The sequence below is a fragment of the Pseudophryne corroboree genome, chromosome 4 (genome assembly GCF_028390025.1).
Source record: "Pseudophryne corroboree isolate aPseCor3 chromosome 4, aPseCor3.hap2, whole genome shotgun sequence".
Classification (NCBI taxonomy): Eukaryota; Metazoa; Chordata; class Amphibia; order Anura; family Myobatrachidae; genus Pseudophryne; species Pseudophryne corroboree.
Window position 1 is genome coordinate 23605762 of NC_086447.1, and position 15000 is coordinate 23620761.

The window sequence follows — 15000 nt, forward strand, 5'->3', positions numbered from 1 at the left end:
AGTGCTAATTATTATATCATTAACCTCTCCTTTATTAAAAATTGTGCTTTTATGCAAAAAAAGAAAAATAATTGTCTGTGCATACTCTCATGTAGCACAATTATCTTCACTAGCTCAAAAGGGCCGCTCATTGTCCAAAATGAATTGTCAAATCAGAACAAACAATGGAATATCCCCATCATTCCTGGAACACTTGATTAGTTTACAAAACAAGCAAAATTTAAAAGAGTGTAGAAGGTTTGATAGGCTCAAGCATCTCTAATCTTGATGTAAGTTTGGCTACACTAAAAAATCTATTGAAAGTGCTTTCCAAACTAGCTCTGTAGCCAGTTGATAGTAATTGCACAAATATAAGTCAAACTATTAGTGATATTTTCCAAATGATTAAACATGACAATTTGTGTGATAAAGCAACACAGGAATAAGTAGTTGAATCTCTTTTGTGTAGTCAAATCATTTTTCATTTTGCTTGGAAAGTTGATAATGTTTAAAATTAACACTCAATCATTTTAATAGCACGTAATATCACAGCTGTATGATCATGGAATCCTTCAATAGCTCAGCTGGTAGAGCGGAGGACTGTAGAGGAGATTGGTATAGAAATCCTTAGGTTGCTGGTTCAATTCCAGCTCGAAGGATGAAGCTTTCGATAAACTTAGATGTCAGTACTGACATTTTACAAACCCAAAACTATACCAAGTATAAAGCATTCTCCAAGTTATATTTTAAAAATCATTAACGCAGGTCACTGTGGTCAGGATTAACTTCCCACGGAAATCATCTCTGATACAATATTACTTCAGTCTTCCTCACAGCCTGAAATGAAGTAGCTCAACCCATAGAGAAACTTTTGTGAAAACATCACATTGAGTGAGAGGTAGTCGTGGCCAAGTGGTTAAGGCGATGGACTAAAAATCCATTGGGGTCTCCCCACGCAGGTTCAAATCCTGCCAACTATGACCGCATGATTGTTTTATTTTTCAGAAAATTTACTAAAAGCTTGAAACCAGTGTTGCTCAGGGTGAGTCAGGAACTGGCACATCAAAATCTTTAGGATGCCTGCCTGTTCTCTCTTTCTCTATCCGTCATTCTCCTCCTCTACTTGAGACTGAGCCCAGGAATCTCAGCAGCCATACTAAGTAGCATTTATTAATTACAAATGCATTTTGAATGTCAAATTTGTAAGAAAGTTTTGTACATTTAGCAAAATATCAAATTCATTTGAAAGAAAATGATGTCCACTCAAAGTAAAAATAGCTTTGGTTACTTTCAATGCACATTTTACTTTCAAATCGTGTCAGATGACTTTCAGTGCTAATTATTATATCATTAACCTCTCCTTTATTAAAAATTGTGCTTTAATGCAAAAAAAGAAAAATAATTGTCTGTGCATACTCTCATGTAGCACAATTATCTTCACTAGCTCAAAAGGGCCGCTCATTGTCCAACATGAATTGTCAAATCAGAACAAACAATGGAATATCCCCATCATTCCTGGAACACTTGATTAGTTTACAAAACAAGCAAAATTTAAAAGAGTGTAGAAGATTTGATAGGCTCAAGCATCTCTAATCTTGATGTAAGTTTGGCTACACTAAAAAATCTATTGAAAGTGCTTTCCAAACTAGCTCTGTAGCCAGTTGATAGTAATTTCACAAATATAAGTCAAACTATTAGTGATATTTTCCAAATGATTAAACATGACAATTTGTGTGATAAAGCAACACAGGAATAAGTAGTTGAATCTCTTTTGTGTAGTCAAATCATTTTTCATTTTGCTTGGAAAGTTGATAATGTTTAAAATTAACACTCAATCATTTTAATAGCACGTAATATCACAGCTGTATGATCATGGAATCCTTCGATAGCTCAGCTGGTAGAGCGGAGGACTGTAGAGGAGATTGGTACAGAAATCCTTAGGTCGCTGTTTCAATTCCGGCTCAAAGGATGATGCTTTTGATAAACTTAGATGTCAGTACTGACATTTTACAAACCCAAAACTATATCAAGTATAAAGCATTCTCCAAGTTATATTTTAAAAATCATTAACACAGGTCACTGTGGTCAGGATTAACTTCCCATGGAAATCATCTCTGATACAATATTACTTCAGTCATCCTCACAGCCTGAAATGAAGTAGCTCAACCCATAGAGAAACTTTTGTGAAAACATCACATTGCATGAGAGGTAGTCGTGGCAGAGTGGTTAAGGTAATGGACAAGAAATCCATTGGGGTCTCCCCGCGCAGGTTCAAATCCTGCTGACTACGACCGCATGGTTGTTTTATTTACAGAAAATTTACTAAAAGCTTGAAACCAATGTTGCTCAGGGTGAGTCAGGAACTGGCACATCAAAATCTTTAGGATGCCTGCCTGTTCTCTCTTTCTCTATCCGTCATTCTCCTCCTCTACTTGAGACTGAGCCCAGGAATCTCAGCAGCCATACTAAGTAGCATTTATTAATTACAAATGCATTTTGAATGTCAAATTTGTAAGAAAGTTTTGTACATTTAGCAAAATATCAAATTCATTTGAAAGAAAATGGTGTCCACTCAAAGTAAAAAGAGCTTTGGTTAATTTCAATGCACAACATTTTACTTTCAAATCGTGTCAGATGACTTTCAGTGCTAATTATTATATCATTAACCTCTCCTTTATTAAAAATTGTGCTTTATGCAAAAAAAGAAAAAGCACAATTATTAAAAATTGTGCTTTAATGCAAAAAAATAAAAATAATTGTCTGTGCATACTCTCATGTAGCACAATTATCTTCACTAGCTCAAAAGGGCCGCTCATTGTCCAACATGAATTGTCAAATCAGAACAAACAATGGAATATCCCCATCATTCCTGGAACACTTGATTAGTTTACAAAACAAGCAAAATTTAAAAGAGTGTAGAAGGTTTGATAGGCTCAAGCATCTCTAATCTTGATGTAACTTTGGCTACACTAAAAAATCTATTGAAAGTGCTTTCCAAACTAGCTCTGTAGCCAGTTGATAGTAATTGCACAAATATAAGTCAAACTATTAGTGATATTTTCCAAATGATTAAACATGACAATTTGTGTGATAAAGCAACACAGGAATAAGTAGTTGAATCTCTTTTGTGTAGTCAAATCATTTTGCTTGGAAAGTTGATAATGTTTAAAATTAACACTCAATCATTTTAATAGCACGTAATATCACAGCTGCATGATCATGGAATCCTTCGATAGCTCAGCTGGTAGAGCAGGGGACTGTAGAGGAGATTGGTACAGAAATCTTTAGGTCGCTGGTTCAATTCCGGCTCAAAGGGTGACGTTTTTGATAAACTGAGATGTCAGTACTGACATTTTACAAACCCAAAACTATACCAAGTATAAAGCATTCTCCAAGTTATATTTTAAAAATCATTAACGCAGGTCACTGTGGTCAGGATTAACTTCCCATGGAAATCATCTCTGATACAATATTACTTCAGTCATCCTCACAGCCTGAAATGAAGTAGCTCAACCCATAGAGAAACTTTTGTGAAAACATCACTTTGCATGAGAGGTAGTCGTGGCCGAGTGGTTAAGGCGATGGACTAGAAATCCATTGGGGTCTCCCCGCGCATGTTCAAATCCTGCTGACTACGACCGCATGATTGTTTTATTTTTCAGAAAATTTACTAAAAGCTTGAAACCAGTGTTGCTCAGGGTGAGTCAGGAACTTGCACATCAAAATCTTTAGGATGCCTGCCTGTTCTCTCTTTCTCTATCCGTCATTCTCCTCCTCTACTTGAGACTGAGCCCAGGAATCTCAGCAGCCATACTAAGTAGCATTTATTAATTACAAATGCATTTTGAATGTCAAATTTGTAAGAATTGTGCTTTAATGCAAAAAAAATAAAAATAATTGTCTGTGCATACTCTCATGTAGCACAATTATCTTCACTAGCTCAAAAGGGCCGCTCATTTTCCAAAATGAATTGTCAAATCAGAACAAACAATGGAATATCCCCATCATTCCTGGAACACTTGATTAGTTTACAAAACAAGCAAAATTTAAAAGAGTGTAGAAGATTTGATAGGCTCAAGCATCTCTAATCTTGATGTAAGTTTGGCTACACTAAAAAATCTATTGAAAGTGCTTTCCAAACTAGCTCTGTAGCCAGTTGATAGTAATTTCACAAATATAAGTCAAACTATTAGTGATATTTTCCAAATGATTAAACATGACAATTTGTGTGATAAAGCAACACAGGAATAAGTAGTTGAATCTCTTTTGTGTAGTCAAATCATTTTTCATTTTGCTTGGAAAGTTGATAATGTTTAAAATTAACACTCAATCATTTTAATAGCACGTAATATCACAGCTGTATGATCATGGAATCCTTCGATAGCTCAGCTGGTAGAGCGGAGGACTGTAGAGGAGATTGGTACAGAAATCCTTAGGTCGCTGGCTCAAAGGATGACGCTTTTGATAAACTTAGATGTCAGTACTGACATTTTACAAACCCAAAACTATACCAAGTATAAAGCATTCTCCAAGTTATATTTTAAAACTCATTAACGCAGGTCACTGTGGTCAGGATTAACTTCCCATGGAAATCATCTCTGATACAATATTACTTCAGTCTTCCTCACTTCCTTGAAACCAGTGTTGCTCAGGGTGAGTCAGGAACTGGCACATCAAAATCTTTAGGATGCCTGCCTGTTCTCTCTTTCTCTCTCTTTTGGGTTTGTAAAATGTCAGTACTGACATCTCAGTTTATCAAAAACGTCATCCTTCGAGCCGGAATTGAACCAGCGACCTAAGGATTTCTGTACCAATCTCCTCTACAGTCCTCCGCTCTAACAGCTGAGATATCGAAGGATTCCATGATCATACAGCTGTGATGTTACGTGCTATTAAAATGATTGAGTGTTAATTTTAAACATTATCAACTTTCCAAGCAAAATGAAAAATGATTTGACTACACAAAAGAGATTCAACTACTTATTCCTATGTTGCTTTATCACACAAATTGTCATGTTTAATCATTTGGAAAATATCACTAATAGTTAGACTTATATTTGTGCAATTACATTCAACTGGCTACAGAGCTAGTTTGGAAAGCACTTTCAATAGATTTTTTAGTGTAGCCAAACTTACATCAAGATTAGAGATGCTTGAGCCTATCAAACCTTCTACACTCTTTTAAATTTTGCTTGTTTTGTAAACTAATCAAGTGTTCCAGGAATGATGGGGATATTCCATTGTTTGTTCTGATTTGACAATTCATTTTGGACAATGAGCGGCCCTTTTGAGCTAGTGAAGATAATTGTGCTACATGAGAGTATGCACAGACAATTATTTTTATTTTTTTGCATTAAAGCACAATTTTTAATAATTGTGCTTTTTTTTTTTTACATAAAGCACAATTTTTAATAAAGGAGAGGTTAATGATATAATAATTAGCACTGAAAGTCATCTGACACGATTTGAAAGTAAAATGTTGTGCATTGAAAGTAACCAAAGCTCTTTTTACTTTCAGTGGACATCATTTTCTTTCAAATGAATTTGATATTTTGCTAAATGTACAACACTTTCTTACAAATTTGACATTCAAAATGCATTTGTAATTAATAAATGCTACTTAGTATGGCTGCTGAGATTCCTGGGCTCAGTCTCAAGTAGAGGAGGAGAATGACGGATAGAGAAAGAGAGAACAGGCAGGCATCCTAAAGATTTTGATGTGCCAGTTCCTGACTCACCCTGAGCAACACTGGTTTCAAGCTTTTAGTAAATTTTCTGAAAAATAAAACAATCATGCAGTCGTAGTCGGCAGGATTTGAACATGCGCGGGGAGACCCAAATGGATTTCTAGTCCATCGCCTTAACCACTCGGCCACGACTACCTCTCATGCAAAGTGATGTTTTCACAAAAGTTTCTCTATGGGTTGAGCTACTTCATTTCAGGCTGTGAGGATGACTGAAGTAATATTGTATCAGAGATGATTTCCATGGGAAGTTAATCCTGACCACAGTGACCTGCGTTAATGATTTTTAAAATATAACTTGGAGAATGCTTTATACTTGGTATAGTTTTGGGTTTGTAAAATGTCAGTACTGACATCTCAGTTTATCAAAAATGTCATCCTTCGAGCCGGAATTGAACCAGCGACTTAAGGATTTCTGTACCAATCTCCTCTACAGTCCTCCGCTCTACCAGCTGAGCTATCGAAGGATTCCATGATCAGACAGCTGTGATGTTACGTGCTATTAAAATGATTGAGTGTTAATTTTAAACATTATTAACTTTCCAAGCAAAATGAAAAATGATTTGACTACACAAAAGAGATTCAACTACTTATTCCTGTGTTGCTTTATCACACAAATTGTCATGTTTAATCATTTGGAAAATATCACTAATAGTTTGACTTATATTTGTGCAATTACATTCAACTGGCTACAGAGCTAGTTTGGAAAGCACTTTCAATAGATTTTTTAGTGTAGCCAAACTTACATCAAGATTAGAGATGCTTGAGCCTATCAAACCTTCTACACTCTTTTAAATTTTGCTTGTTTTGTAAACAAATCAAGTGTTCCAGGAATGATGGGGATATTCCATTGTTTGTTCTGATTTGACAATTCATTTTGGACAATGAGCGGCCCTTTTGAGCTAGTGAAGATAATTGTGCTACATGAGAGTATGCACAGACAATTATTTTTATTTTTTTGCATTAAAGCACAATTTTTAATAATTGTGCTTTTTCTTTTTTTGCATAAAGCACAATTTTTAATAAAGGAGAGGTTAATGATATAATAATTAGCACTGAAAGTCATCTGACACGATTTGAAAGTAAAATGTTGTGCATTGAAAGTAACCAAAGCTCTTTTTACTTTCAGTGGACATCATTTTCTTTCAAATGAATTTGATATTTTGCTAAATGTACAAAACTTTCTTACAAATTTGACATTCAAAATGCATTTGTAATTAATAAATGCTACTTAGTATGGCTGCTGAGATTCCTGGGCTCAGTCTCAAGTAGAGGAGGAGAATGACGGATAGAGAAAGAGAGAACAGGCAGGCATCCTAAAGATTTTGATGTGCCAGTTCCTGACTCACCCTGAGCAACACTGGTTTCAAGCTTTTAGTAAATTTTCTGAAAAATAAAACAATCATGCAGTCGTAGTCGGCAGGATTTGAACATGCTCGGGGAGACCCCAATGGATTTCTAGTCCATCGCCTTAACCACTCGGCCACGACTACCTCTCATGCAAAGTGATGTTTTCACAAAAGTTTCTCTATGGGTTGAGCTACTTCATTTCAGGCTGTGAGGATGACTGAAGTAATATTGTATCAGAGATTATTTCCATGGGAAGTTAATCCTGACCACAGTGACCTGCGTTAATGATTTTTAAAATATAACTTGGAGAATGCTTTATACTTGGTATAGTTTTGGGTTTGTAAAATGTCAGTACTGACATCTCAGTTTATCAAAAACGTCATCCTTCGAGCCGGAATTGAACCAGCGACCTAAGGATTTCTGTACCAATCTCCTCTACAGTCCTCCGCTCTACCAGCTGAGCTATCGAAGGATTCCATAATCATACAGCTGTGATGTTACGTGCTATTAAAATGATTGAGTGTTAATTTTAAACATTATCAACTTTCCAAGCAAAATGAAAAATGATTTGACTACACAAAAGAGATTCAACTACTTATTCCTGTGTTGCTTTATCACACAAATTGTCATGTTTAATCATTTGGAAAATATCACTAATAGTTTGACTTATATTTGTGCAATTACATTCAACTGGCTACAGAGCTAGTTTGGAAAGCACTTTCAATAGATTTTTTAGTGTAGCCAAACTTACATCAAGATTAGAGATGCTTGAGCCTATCAAACCTTCTACACTCTTTTAAATTTTGCTTGTTTTGTAAACTAATCAAGTGTTCAAGGAATGATGGGGATATTCCATTGTTTGCTCTGATTTGACAATCCATTTTGGACAATGAGCGGCCCTTTTGAGCTAGTGAAGATAATTGTGCTACATGAGAGTATGCACAGACAATTATTTTTCTTTTTTTTGCATTAAAGCACAATTTTTAATAATTGTGCTTTTTCTTTTTTTGCATAAAGCACAATTTTTAATAAAGGAGAGGTTACTGATATAATAATTAGCACTGAAAGTCATCTGACACGATTTGAAAGTAAAATGTTGTGCATTGAAAGTAACCAAAGTTCTTTTTACTTTGAGTGGACATCATTTTCTTTCAAATGAATTTGATATTTTGCTAAATGTACAAAACTTTCTTACAAATTTGACATTCAAAATGCATTTGTAATTAATAAATGCTACTAAGTATGGCTGCTGAGATTCCTGGGCTCAGTCTCAAGTAGAGGAGGAGAATGACGGATAGAGAAAGAGAGAACAGGCAGTCATCCTAAAGATTTTGATGTGCCAGTTCCTGACTCACCCTGAGCAACACTGGTTTCAAGCTTTTAGTAAATTTTCTGAAAAATAAAACAACCATCCGGTCGTAGTCGGCAGGATTTGAACCTGCGCGGGGAGACCCCAATGGATTTTTAGTCCATCGCCTTAACCACTCGGCCACGATTACCTCTCATTCAATGTGATGTTTTCACAAAAGTTTCTCTATGGGTTGAGCTACTTCATTTCAGGCTGTGAGGAAGACTGAAGTAATATTGTATCAGAGATGATTTCCATGGGAAGTTAATCCTGACCACAGTGACCTGCGTTAATGATTTTTAAAATATAACTTGGAGAATGCTTTATACTTGGTATAGTTTTGGGTTTGTAAAATGTCAGTACTGACATCTAAGTTTATCAAAAGCGTCATCCTTTGAGCCAGCGACCTAAGAATTTCTGTACCAATCTCCTCTACAGTCCTCCGCTCTACCAGCTGAGCTATCGAAGGATTCCATGATCATACAGCTGTGATATTACGTGCTATTAAAATGATTGAGTGTTAATTTTAAACATTATCAACTTTCCAAGCAAAATGAAAAATGATTTGACTACACAAAAGAGATTCAACTACTTATTCCTGTGTTGCTTTATCACACAAATTGTCATGTTTAATCATTTGGAAAATATCACTAATAGTTTGACTTATATTTGTGAAATTACTATCAACTGGCTACAGAGCTAGTTTGGAAAGCACTTTCAATAGATTTTTTAGTGTAGCCAAACTTACATCAAGATTAGAGATGCTTGAGCCTATCAAATCTTCTACACTCTTTTAAATTTTGCTTGTTTTGTAAACTAATCAAGTGTTCCAGGAATGATGGGGATATTCCATTGTTTGTTCTGATTTGACAATTCATTTTGGACAATGAGCGGCCCTTTTGAGCTAGTGAAGATAATTGTGCTACATGAGAGTATGCACAGACAATTATTTTTATTTTTTTGCATTAAAGCACAATTTTTAATAATTGTGCTTTTTCTTTTTTTGCATAAAGCACAATTTTTAATAAAGGAGAGGTTAATGATATAATAATTAGCACTGAAAGTCATCTGACACGATTTGAAAGTAAAATGTTGTGCATTGAAAGTAACCAAAGCTCTTTTTACTTTGAGTGGACATCATTTTCTTTCAAATGAATTTGATATTTTGCTAAATGTACAAAACTTTCTTACAAATTTGACATTCAAAATGCATTTGTAATTAATAAATGCTACTTAGTATGGCTGCTGAGATTCCTGGGCTCAGTCTCAAGTAGAGGAGGAGAATGACGGATAGAGAAAGAGAGAACAGGCAGGCATCCTAAAGATTTTGATGTGCAAGTTCCTGACTCACCCTGAGCAACACTGGTTTCAAGCTTTTAGTAAATTTTCTGAAAAATAAAACAATCATGCGGTCGTAGTCAGCAGGATTTGAACATGCGCGGGGAGACCCCAATGGATTTTTAGTCCATCGCCTTAACCACTCGGCCACGACTACCTCTCATGCAAAGTGATGGTTTCACAAAAGTTTCTCTATGGGTTGAGCTACTTCATTTCAGGCTGTGAGGATGACTGAAGTAATATTGTATCAGAGATGATTTCCATGGGAAGTTAATCCTGACCACAGTGACCTGCGTTAATGATTTTTAAAATATAACTTGGAGAATGCTTTATACTTGGTATAGTTTTGGGTTTGTAAAATGTCAGTACTGACATCTCAGTTTATGTCATGCATGATTGTTTTATTTTTCAGAAAATTTACTAAAAGCTTGAAACCAGTGTTGCTCAGGGTGAGTCAGGAACTGGCACATCAAAATCTTTAGGATGCCTGCCTGTTCTCTCTTTCTCTATCCGTCATTCTCCTCCTCTACTTGAGACTGAGCCCAGGAATCTCAGCAGCCATACTAAGTAGCATTTATTAATTACAAATGCATTTTGAATGTCAAATTTGTAAGAAAGTGTTGTACATTTAGCAAAATATCAAATTCATTTGAAAGAAAATGATGTCCACTGAAAGTAAAAAGAGCTTTGGTTACTTTCAATGCACAACATTTTACTTTCAAATCATGTCAGATGACTTTCAGTGCTAATTATTATATCATTAACCTCTCCTTTATTAAAAATTGTGCTTTATGTAAAAAAAAAAAAAGCACAATTATTAAAAATTGTGCTTTAATGCAAAAAAAGAAAAATAATTGTCTGTGCATACTCTCATGTAGCACAATTATCTTCACTAGCTCAAAAGGGCCGCTCATTGTCCAAAATGAATTGTCAAATCAGAACAAACAATGGAATATCCCCATCATTCCTGGAACACTTGATTAGTTTACAAAACAAGCAAAATTTAAAAGAGTGTAGAAGGTTTGATAGGCTCAAGCATCTCTAATCTTGATGTAAGTTTGGCTACACTAAAAAATCTATTGAAAGTGCTTTCCAAACTAGTTCTGTAGCCAGTTGATAGTAATTGCACAAATATAAGTCAAACTATTAGTGATATTTTCCAAATGATTAAACATGACAATTTGTGTGATAAAGCAACACAGGAATAAGTAGTTGAATCCCTTTTGTGTAGTCAAATCATTTTTCATTTTGCTTGGAAAGTTGATAATGTTTAAAATTAACACTCAATCATTTTAATAGCATGTAATATCACATCTGTATGATCATGGAATCCTTCGATAGCTCAGCTGGTAGAGCGGAGGACTGTAGAGGAGATTGGTACAGAAATCCTTAGGTCGCTGGTTCAATTCCGGCTCGAAGGATGACGCTTTTGATAAACTTAGATGTCAGTACTGACATTTTACAAACCCAAAACTATACCAAGTATAAAGCATTCTCCAAGTTATATTTTAAAAATCATTAATGCAGGTCACTGTGGTCAGGATTAACTTCCCATGGAAATCATCTCTGATACAATATTACTTCAGTCATCCTCACAGCCTGAAATGAAGTAGCTCAACCCATAGAGAAACTTTTGTGAAAACATCACATTGCATGAGAGGTAGTCGTGGCCGAGTGGTTAAGGCGATGGACTAGAAATCTATTGGGGTCTCCCCACAAAGGTTCAAATCCTGCCGACTACGACCACATGGTTGTTTTATTTTTCAGAAAATTTACTAAAAGCTTGAAACCAGTGTTGCTCAGGGTGAGTCAGGAACTTGCACATCAAAATCTTTAGGATGCCTGCCTGTTCTCTCTTTCTCTATCCATCATTCTCCTCCTCTACTTGAGACTGAGCCTAGGAATCTCAGCAGCCATACTAAGTAGCATTTATTAATTACAAATGCATTTTGAATGTCAAATTTGTAAGAAAGTTTTGTACATTTAGCAAAATATCAAATTCATTTGAAAGAAAATGATGTCCACTCAAAGTAAAAAGAGCTTTGGTTACTTTCAATGCACAACATTTTACTTTCAAATCATGTCAGATGACTTTCAGTGCTAATTATTATATCATTAACCTCTCCTTTATTAAAAATTGTGCTTTATGCAAAAAAAGAAAAAGCACAATTATTAAAAATTGTGCTTTAATGCAAAAAAAGAAAAATAATTGTCTGTGCATACTCTCATGTAGCACAATTATCTTCACTAGCTCAAAAGGGCCGCTCATTGTCCAAAATTAATTGTCAAATCAGAACAAACAATGGAATATCCCCATCATTCCTGGAACACTTGATTAGTTTACAAAACAAGCAAAATTTAAAAGAGTGTAGAAGGTTTGATAGGCTCAAGCATCTCTAATCTTGATGTAAGTTTGGCTACACTAAAAACTCTATTGAAAGTGCTTTCCAAACTAGCTCTCTAGCCAGTTGATAGTAATTGCACAAATATAAGTCAAACTATTAGTGATATTTTCCAAATGATTAAACATGACAATTTGTGTGATAAAGCAACACAGGAATAAGTAGTTGAATCTCTTTTGTGTAGTCAAATCATTTTTCATTTTGCTTGGAAAGTTGATAATGTTTAAAATTAACACTCAATCATTTTAATAGCACGTAATATCACAGCAGTATGGTCATGGAATCCTTCGATAGCTCAGCTGGTAGAGCGGAGGACTGTAGAGGAGATTGGTACAGAAATCCTTAGGTCGCTGGTTCAATTCCGGCTCAAAGGATGATGCTTTTGATAAACTTAGATGTCAGTACTGACATTTTACAAACCCAAAACTATACCAAGTATAAAGCATTCTCCAAGTTATATTTTAAAAATCATTAACGCAGGTCACTGTGGTCAGGATTAACTTCCCATGGAAATCATCTCTGATACAATATTACTTCAGTCTTCCTCACAGCCTGAAATGAAGTAGCTCAACCCATAGAGAAACTTTTGTGAAAACATCACATTGAATGAGAGGTAGTCGTGGCCGAGTGGTTAAGGCGATGGACTAGAAATCCATTGGGGTCTCCCCGCGCATGTTCAAATCCTGCCGACTACGACTACATGATTGTTTTATTTTTCAGAAAATTTACTAAAAGCTTGAAACCAGTGTTGCTCACGGTGAGTCAGGAACTGGCACATCAAAATCTTTAGGATGCCTGCCTGTTCTCTCTTTCTCTATCCGTCATTCTCCTCCTCTACTTGAGACTGAGCCCAGGAATCTCAGCAGCCATACTAGGTAGCATTTATTAATTACAAATGCATTTTGAATGTCAAATTTGTAAGAAAGTTTTGTACATTTAGCAAAATATCAAATTCATTTGAAAGAAAATGATGTCCACTGAAAGTAAAAAGAGCTTTGGTTACTTTCAATGCACAACATTTTACTTTCAAATCGTGTCAGATGACTTTCAGTGCTAATTATTATATCATTAACCTCTCCTTTATTAAAAATTGTGCTTTATGTAAAAAAAAAAAAAGCACAATTATTAAAAATTGTGCTTTAATGCAAAAAAATAAAAATAATTGTCTGTGCATACTCTCATGTAGCACAATTATCTTCACTAGCTCAAAAGGGCCGCTCATTGTCCAAAATGAATTGTCAAATCAGAACTAACAATGGAATATCCCCATCATTCCTGGAACACTTGAATAGTTTACAAAACAAGCAAAATTTAAAAGAGTGTAGAAGGTTTGATAGGCTCAAGCATCTCTAATCTTGATGTAAGTTTGGCTACACTAAAAAATCTATTGAAAGTGCTTTCCAAACTAGCTCTGTAGCCAGTTGAATGTAATTGCACAAATATATGTCAAACTATTAGTGATATTTTCCAAATGATTAAACATGACAATTTGTGTGATAAAGCAACATAGGAATAAGTAGTTGAATCTCTTTTGTGTAGTCAAATCATTTTTCATTTTGCTTGGAAAGTTGATAATGTTTAAAATTAACACTCAATCATTTTAATAGCACGTAACATCACAGCTGTATGATCATGGAATCCTTCGATATCTCAGCTGGTAGAGCGGAGGACTGTAGAGGAGATTGGTACAGAAATCCTTAGGTCGCTGGTTCAATTCCGGCTCGAAGGATGACGTTTTTGATAAACTGAGATGTCAGTACTGACATTTTACAAACCCAAAACTATACCAAGTATAAAGCATTCTCCAAGTTATATTTTAAAAATCATTAACGCAGGTCACTGTGGTCAGGATTAACTTCCCATGGAAATCATCTCTGATACAATATTACTTCAGTCATCCTCACAGCCTGAAATGAAGTAGCTCAACCCATAGAGAAACTTTTGTGAAAACATCACATTGCAAGAGAGGTAGTCGTGGCCGAGTGGTTAAGGCGATGGACTAGAAATCCATTGGGGTCTCCCCGTGCAGGTTCAAATCCTGCCGACTACGACCACATGGTTGTTTTATTTTTCAGAAAATTTACTAAAAGCTTGAAACCAGTGTTGCTCAGGGTGAGTCAGGAACTGGCACATCATAATCTTTAGGATGCCTGCCTGTTCTCTCTTTCTCTATCCGTCATTCTCCTCCTCTACTTGAGACTGAGCCCTGGAATCTCAGCAGCCATACTAAGTAGCATTTATTAATTACAAATGCATTTTGAATGTCAAATTTGTAAGAAAGTTTTGTACATTTAGCAAAATATCAAATTCATTTGAAAGAAAATGATGTCCACTCAAAGTAAAAAGAGCTTTGGTTACTTTCAATGCACAACATTTTACTTTCAAATCGTGTCAGATGACTTTCAGTGCTAATTATTATATCATTAACCTCTCCTTTATTAAAAATTGTGCTTTATGCAAAAAAAGAAAAAGCACAATTATTAAAAATTGTGCTTTAATGCAAAAAAAGAAAAATAATTGTCTGTGCATACTCTCATGTAGCACAATTATCTTCACTAGCTCAAAAGGGCCGCTCATTGTCCAAAATGAATTGTCAAATCAGAACAAACAATGGAATATCCCCATCATTCCTGGAACACTTGATTAGTTTACAAAACAAGCAAAATTTAAAAGAGTGTAGAAGGTTTGATAGGCTCAAGCATCTCTAATCTTGATGTATGTTTGGCTACACTAAAAAATCTATTGAAAGTGCTTTCCAAACTAGCTCTGTAGCCAGTTGAATGTAATTGCACAAATATAAGTCAAACTATTAGTGATATTTTCCAAATGATTAAACATG

At 35.2% G+C, this 15000-nt stretch overlaps 19 non-coding genes across 19 annotated transcripts; 12 read left to right on the forward strand and 7 right to left on the reverse strand.

Annotated features, from left to right (window-relative positions):
- The first annotated feature begins 548 nt into the window (after window positions 1-548).
- Window positions 549-638, forward strand: TRNAY-GUA (transfer RNA tyrosine (anticodon GUA)). The gene is given in 2 exon segments: window positions 549-585; window positions 603-638. It is a non-coding gene; the product is annotated as a tRNA-Tyr (tRNA).
- A 239-nt stretch (window positions 639-877) lies between these two features.
- On the forward strand, window positions 878-959 carry TRNAF-AAA (transfer RNA phenylalanine (anticodon AAA)). Its single transcript has one exon. It is a non-coding gene; the product is annotated as a tRNA-Phe (tRNA).
- Window positions 960-1858: 899 nt separating this feature from the next.
- Window positions 1859-1948, forward strand: TRNAY-GUA (transfer RNA tyrosine (anticodon GUA)). The gene is given in 2 exon segments: window positions 1859-1895; window positions 1913-1948. It is a non-coding gene; the product is annotated as a tRNA-Tyr (tRNA).
- Window positions 1949-2187: 239 nt separating this feature from the next.
- Window positions 2188-2269, forward strand: TRNAS-AGA (transfer RNA serine (anticodon AGA)). The gene has a single exon. It is a non-coding gene; the product is annotated as a tRNA-Ser (tRNA).
- A 936-nt stretch (window positions 2270-3205) lies between these two features.
- Window positions 3206-3295, forward strand: TRNAY-GUA (transfer RNA tyrosine (anticodon GUA)). Its single transcript is given in 2 exon segments — window positions 3206-3242; window positions 3260-3295. It is a non-coding gene; the product is annotated as a tRNA-Tyr (tRNA).
- A 239-nt stretch (window positions 3296-3534) lies between these two features.
- TRNAS-AGA (transfer RNA serine (anticodon AGA)) lies at window positions 3535-3616 on the forward strand. The gene has a single exon. It is a non-coding gene; the product is annotated as a tRNA-Ser (tRNA).
- A 1130-nt stretch (window positions 3617-4746) lies between these two features.
- Window positions 4747-4836, reverse strand: TRNAY-GUA (transfer RNA tyrosine (anticodon GUA)). Its single transcript is given in 2 exon segments — window positions 4747-4782; window positions 4800-4836. It is a non-coding gene; the product is annotated as a tRNA-Tyr (tRNA).
- A 943-nt stretch (window positions 4837-5779) lies between these two features.
- On the reverse strand, window positions 5780-5861 carry TRNAS-AGA (transfer RNA serine (anticodon AGA)). The gene has a single exon. It is a non-coding gene; the product is annotated as a tRNA-Ser (tRNA).
- A 239-nt stretch (window positions 5862-6100) lies between these two features.
- On the reverse strand, window positions 6101-6190 carry TRNAY-GUA (transfer RNA tyrosine (anticodon GUA)). Its single transcript is given in 2 exon segments — window positions 6101-6136; window positions 6154-6190. It is a non-coding gene; the product is annotated as a tRNA-Tyr (tRNA).
- Window positions 6191-7134: 944 nt separating this feature from the next.
- TRNAS-AGA (transfer RNA serine (anticodon AGA)) lies at window positions 7135-7216 on the reverse strand. Its single transcript has one exon. It is a non-coding gene; the product is annotated as a tRNA-Ser (tRNA).
- A 239-nt stretch (window positions 7217-7455) lies between these two features.
- Window positions 7456-7545, reverse strand: TRNAY-GUA (transfer RNA tyrosine (anticodon GUA)). Its single transcript is given in 2 exon segments — window positions 7456-7491; window positions 7509-7545. It is a non-coding gene; the product is annotated as a tRNA-Tyr (tRNA).
- Window positions 7546-8490: 945 nt separating this feature from the next.
- On the reverse strand, window positions 8491-8572 carry TRNAF-AAA (transfer RNA phenylalanine (anticodon AAA)). Its single transcript has one exon. It is a non-coding gene; the product is annotated as a tRNA-Phe (tRNA).
- Window positions 8573-9834: 1262 nt separating this feature from the next.
- On the reverse strand, window positions 9835-9916 carry TRNAF-AAA (transfer RNA phenylalanine (anticodon AAA)). The gene has a single exon. It is a non-coding gene; the product is annotated as a tRNA-Phe (tRNA).
- Window positions 9917-11090: 1174 nt separating this feature from the next.
- TRNAY-GUA (transfer RNA tyrosine (anticodon GUA)) lies at window positions 11091-11180 on the forward strand. The gene is given in 2 exon segments: window positions 11091-11127; window positions 11145-11180. It is a non-coding gene; the product is annotated as a tRNA-Tyr (tRNA).
- Window positions 11181-11419: 239 nt separating this feature from the next.
- TRNAS-AGA (transfer RNA serine (anticodon AGA)) lies at window positions 11420-11501 on the forward strand. The gene has a single exon. It is a non-coding gene; the product is annotated as a tRNA-Ser (tRNA).
- A 944-nt stretch (window positions 11502-12445) lies between these two features.
- On the forward strand, window positions 12446-12535 carry TRNAY-GUA (transfer RNA tyrosine (anticodon GUA)). The gene is given in 2 exon segments: window positions 12446-12482; window positions 12500-12535. It is a non-coding gene; the product is annotated as a tRNA-Tyr (tRNA).
- Window positions 12536-12774: 239 nt separating this feature from the next.
- Window positions 12775-12856, forward strand: TRNAS-AGA (transfer RNA serine (anticodon AGA)). The gene has a single exon. It is a non-coding gene; the product is annotated as a tRNA-Ser (tRNA).
- A 944-nt stretch (window positions 12857-13800) lies between these two features.
- Window positions 13801-13890, forward strand: TRNAY-GUA (transfer RNA tyrosine (anticodon GUA)). The gene is given in 2 exon segments: window positions 13801-13837; window positions 13855-13890. It is a non-coding gene; the product is annotated as a tRNA-Tyr (tRNA).
- A 239-nt stretch (window positions 13891-14129) lies between these two features.
- TRNAS-AGA (transfer RNA serine (anticodon AGA)) lies at window positions 14130-14211 on the forward strand. The gene has a single exon. It is a non-coding gene; the product is annotated as a tRNA-Ser (tRNA).
- Window positions 14212-15000: the final 789 nt, after the last annotated feature.